This window comes from Salvelinus fontinalis, chromosome 28 (genome assembly GCF_029448725.1).
Source record: "Salvelinus fontinalis isolate EN_2023a chromosome 28, ASM2944872v1, whole genome shotgun sequence".
NCBI classification, from domain to species: Eukaryota; Metazoa; Chordata; class Actinopteri; order Salmoniformes; family Salmonidae; genus Salvelinus; species Salvelinus fontinalis.
In genome coordinates, this window is record NC_074692.1 from 28,886,298 (window position 1) to 28,892,313 (window position 6,016).

Consider the following 6,016-nt stretch of genomic DNA (forward strand, 5'->3'; position numbering starts at 1 on the left):
CAATTAACAATGGTATATGTAGTCAGTAGTGTGAGTGGTTGCGTGCATAGATGTGATAATGCAGGGTGTTGAAAGTTTCCAAAGCAAAAAAACAAACAAAAAAACTAAGAAAGCAAAACAGCCATAAACAGGCCACAACCAAAATCCAACAGTGTGTCTGCATGGAGAGAGTCTCCTCAATGAATGAGGGAAAGATGTATTTATCCTGGGACACACCGGGCCCAGGTGTGTCCCATTTTGCTGACGACCCTCCCGGCTCCGCCCACCAACATCCTATTAAGGGAAACAAAAGCAAAGAGAAAGATCTCAGCAGACAGAGTGGGAGGGTCATCACAAAGGCAATTTGACATGCCAGATGGGTCCTTTTTTTTTACTTGATCACTAATAATCAAAATAATTAGAGAGTGCTTTTCTCGACCATTGATGGCCTGATAGATCTTACCACCCCAAACCTATGTGAACTTTCCTCAACATCTAAATATGATGAGTTTGCGGCAGATTTCAGAGATAAGATAACATTAGAATGGGTATGATGAGAAGTGTGATGTAATGTGCCCTAGCCTACCACACAAAGACATTATGGATTTATTTTCCCTGGTTGACAGACATGTTCAGGAAGGTGATATCATAACTCAAGACTTCAACCTGCCTATCCCCACCACCTTCTTCAAATCGGTTTTAATTGCATATCTGAAGAAGTGCAAGCTTCACAGGCACTTTCTACTGCACTAAAAACTACTATGGTGGAACCCCTTCTGAAGAAAAGTAATCTAGATTCTTCAGTTTTTAGCAAATTACTGCCAATCTCCAACTTTCCATTCTTAAGCAAAATTCTGGAGAAATTGGTTTTCAAACAGCAAAATTATTTTTTAAGCACCAAAGGTATTTTCTTTTCATTCTAATCTTGTTTTCGTGCCCACCACAGCACAGTGTCATGACGTTGCCCTGTTGGGCGAGGTTTATGAACCCCATAAACATCTTTCCCCCTTTTCTCTCCACTCTACAGAATGGACTTTTGGAAAGCCCTTTGTTAACATAGAGAGTGTATGGTAACATCAAAAGGTTGGGGAATGGAACAATATTCCTGTAATCCAACCAGTTGGAAGTGTCCGTTTGTACTTAATGTAACGGATTTTCTCTTCATCTGAGGAGGAGTAGCAAGGATCGGACCAATGTGCAGCGTGGTAAGTGTCCATAATGAGAATATTTAATAAATCCACTGAACAAAAGTACAAACAAACAACCGAAACAGTCCCGTATGGTACTAACACAGGAAACAACCACCCACAAAAAACAATAGAAAACAGGCTACCTAAATATGGCTCCCAATCAGACACAACGACTGACACCTGCCTCTGATTGAGAACCATACTAGGCCAAACACATAGAAATATAACAACAGAACAAAACATAGAAAAACAACATAGAATGCCCACCCCAACTCACGCCCTGACCAACTAAAATAAAGACATAAAAAAGGAACTAAGGTCAGAACGTGACACTTAAAGAATATGATGTCAGATCAGTTGGTGTCTGAGACATTATATCTGATGATAGGTTGACATAAGTTGTATCTTGGAAAGTCTACATATTCTAGTTCAGATTCACATGGAATTATTGTGCAATTTAAATGTTTAAATATGAAACTATTTGTGAAAAGATTAAATGTAATTTTAGCTTCTAAATGAGAGAATTGTTTGCATAAATAAGTAAACTATGCTCACTCAGTGGCCACACCCAAGTGAACAGACATTGGTTGAGAACAATGAAACACGCCCTTCTCTCCCCCAATACAAAAGCCCGTTGACGGAAGTCAACCTCAGTTCCCGACGAGGTGAGGACTGGTGTCCATGTGTTTAAAAGGGCTAATTTCAATGTGGAGGTGACGATCACCACACTGGAAGAATTCATTTCTAGTAGACCAGCTAGAACTCAGTGCGAGCTGATTATGGCAAAATGGTATGAACTTTGAACTCTTATTCACTAAAGAAGAAGTGATACATCCTAGAAGTCGAGTTATTAGCTGCAGCTGTAAACGTACGTGGCCTAGGACAGGACAGACAATCTCCTATGAGAACGACAGGGTACTTCAACGTATCCGCTCTACAACACGACGACCAGAAAGATTCTACAAAGGACAAGGGCGATCTCTGCTGGGCAAAACAGTCTTCCATCTTCGACCCATCTATCGAAGCGCAGCTCAGTGTAAATACATATCTTGCGTTTTCCTTTTCCGAATAGGCGGTTATTAGATGCATAAGATTCTGTATTTACGATAGTATAGCTTCTCAAGGTCCGATAGAGACCCAATTCCCTTTGTCCCTCAGTCTTTCCGCTCTTTCATTCAAATCCAACCCCCTTTCTTTGTGTAACCAGCCGTCATATCGGTTTCGTCCGCTAGGGACCTTTTCTTTTATAACATGATTAGTAATTGATGTGTGATCCAGCCTGTGTATATGTAATTCTGTGTAATTATTTAGGTTTTTAGTAAATAAATAAGCCAATTTTTTGTATTGCTGATTCAACTTTTTAACCAGGGTTCATAAAGATAACCAAGTACTTACGACAATCAGAATGAGACTGATAGAAGGTGACGATTAATAATTGACTGCTATTGATATAAAAGATTTAAGTGTTTATTCGGAAGACAGCAGCTCTATAAACACTCTTCCTGGTGCCCAGGGTATTAACGAGTTATTTGTTGCATGGTTTAATTGAATCACGTAATCAATCAAACGTTAGGTAATCAATTTGAGAAAATAGCACGTCATAATAATTTAATCAGTCAGAGACACGACAACAGAGACCACCTTTGTTAAAGTGGTAAATCATCTTAGGGCCAGCACAGACACCAAACAGCTCTCTGTCCTTGTACTCTTGGATATAAGTGCTGCATTCGACACTGTTGACCACGATGTCCTTCTGGACAGACTGGAGAGGTGGGTTGGCCTCTCCGGTCCAGTTCTAAATTGGTTTAGAACCTATTTAACCGGTTGATAGTTTTTATTGACAAAAACATAACTCAGAGAAAATATATATCACATGTGGCATTCCACAAGGTTCGATTTTGGGTCTGGTACTGTTCGGTGTATATATGTTACCCCTTGGCAGCGTTATCAGAAAGCACAGCATTGATTTTCACTGCTGTGTAGACGATACACAACTTTACATTTCTGTGTCACGAGAGGATTTTAGATCCACAGATACATTTTTAGTCTGTACTAATGATTTAAATACTTGGATGGCTCACAACTTCCTCCAGCTAAATCAAGACAAGACTGAGGAACTTATTATTGAAGCCAAATCACCAAAGCACCAAAGAATCTGGTCACACGTTTTAATTCACGGACAATAAAGATAAAACACCAGATAAAAAACCTAGGTGTTATTTTAGATTCTGAATTCAATTTCGAATCACACATTATGTCATGGTTCCACCCGTCACCAGAGGGCGGCAGAGATCTTCCTAGAGACATTAATGAGACTCAGGTGTGTCCAATTTATTTATTATTGGTCTCAGTGAAGGGGCAGTAATTTAGTTTAGGAACTATCTTTCTGACAGAACACAATGTGTGTATATACTGACAATCACAAGTCTAGCTTTCTTGAGCTTAATAGAGGTGTGCCACAGGGTTCCATTTTAGCTCCTGTGTTGTTCTCAATTTTTATGAATGATTTGGGAAATGGGATGCAACCAGCAAAGTTACATCTATCTATATGCAGATGATACAGTTATATATTAATGTGCTCCTTCTCTGGTTAAGACTGCTTTTCAGTCACTGCAGGCCTCCCTTTATGGTCTAAAACTAGTCTTGAATGTACAAAACCAAAATTCATGACCTTTACTAGAACTAGCACTCAGCCAGAGAACATTAGCGTTGTCACATCTGGTGGCTTATCCATGGAAAAAGTGTCATCCTACAAATACTGAACCTAGGAATTTGGTTGGATGACAAGTTGTCCTTTCAAGTTCATGTGGATAATCTTGTGACAAGCTTAAATTGGAATTAGGTTTTTATTTTCGTAATAAGGCTTCAGGCCACTTTTCTCTCTGTAATTGATTATGGTAACTTGTTGTACATGCATGCAACCTCCTCCGTGTTACAGAGACTGGACTCTGTTTATCATGCATCCTTGCGCTTTATTACAAATGCCAAGTCACTCACCCACCATTGCACATTGTACCAAATGGTAGGTTGGACCTCACTTTATATGCTCAGAATGATACATTTGTATGTGTTCATCTACAAAGCCCTTTTGGGTAAACTCCCTCTTTACCTCTGTAGTCTGGTCTCCTTCACTACCAGCGGTTACCGTACCCAATCTGCTAGGTGGTTGCTACTTAAAGTCCCCAGGACATTCACAGTATTATGCAAGACTGCCTTCTCTTCTTGTGCACCAGAAGCATGGAATAATCTACAATCCATGCTTCATCTAGATATGTTAGTGCCACTGATATAATTTAAAATATTGATGGGACTCTGTTACAGAGGAGTGTAAATGCTTTTTTTAGGCTGGATCATGTTGATCAAATTTCTTTATATAGCCCTTCTTACATCAGCTGATATCTCAAAGTGCTGTACAGAAACCCAGCCTAAAACCCCAAACAGCAAGCAATGCAGGTGTAGAAGCGCGGTGGCTAGGAAAAACTCCCTAGAAAGGCCAAAACCTAGGAAGAAACGTAGAGAGCAACCAGGCTATGAGGGGTGGCCAGTCCTCTTCTGGCTGTGCCGGGTGGAGATTATAACAGAACATGGCCAAGATGTTCAAATGTTCATAAATGACCAGCATGGTCAAATAATAATAATCACAGTAGTTGTCGAGGGTGCAGCAAGTCAGCACCTCAGGAGTAAATGTCAGTTGGCTTTTCATAGCCGATCATTAAGAGTAGCTCTACCACTCATGCGGTCTCTAGAGAGTTGAAAACAGCAGGTCTGGGACAGGTAGCAAGTCCGGTGAACAGGTCAGGGTTCCATAGCCGCAGGCAGAACAGTTGAAACTGGGGAAGCAGCACGGCCAGGTGGACTGGGGACAGCAAGGAGTCATCATGCCAGGTAGTCCTGAGGCATGGTCCTAGGGCTCAGGTCCTACGAGAGAGAGAGAAAGAGAGAGAGAATTAGAGAGAGCATACTGAAATTCACACAGGACACCGGATAAGACAGGAGAAGTACTCCAGATATAACAAACTTACCCTAGCCCCTCGACACATAAACTAATGCAGAAAAAATACTGGAGGCTGAGACAGGAGGGGTCAGGAGACACTGTGGCCCCATCCGATGATACCCCCGGACAGGGCCAAACAGGAAGGATATAACCCCACCCACTTTGCCAAAGCACAGCCCCCACACCACTAGATGGATATCTTCAACCACCAACTTACCATCATGAGACAAGGCCGAGTATAGCCCACAAAGATCTCCGCCACGGCACAACCCAAGGGGGGGCGCCAACCCAGACAGGAAGATCACGTCAGTGACTCAACCCACTCAAGTGACGCACCCCTCCTAGGGACGGCATGAAAGAGCACCAGTAAGCCAGTGACTCAGCCCCTGTAATAGGGTTAGAGGCAGAGAATCCCAGTGGAGAGGGGGGAACCGGCCAGGCAGAGACAGCAAGGGCGGTTCGTTGCTCCAGAGCCTTGCCGTTCACCTTCACACTCCTGGGCCAGACTACATTCAATCATATGACCCACTGAAGAGATGAGTCTTCAGTAAAGACTTAAAGGTTGAGACCGAGTCTGCATCTCTCACATGGGTAGGCAGACCATTCCATAAAAATGGAGATCTATAGGAGAAAGCATTGCCTCCGGCTGTTTGCTTAGAAATTCTAGGGACAATTAGGAGGCCTGCGTCTTGTGACCGTAGCGTACGTGTAGGTATGTACGGCAGGACCAAATCGGAAAGATAGGTAGGAGCAAGCCCATATAATGCTTTGTAGGTTAGCAGTAAAACCTTGAAATCAGCCCTTGCCTTAACAGGAAGTCAGTGTAGGGAGGCTAGAACTGGAGTAATATGAT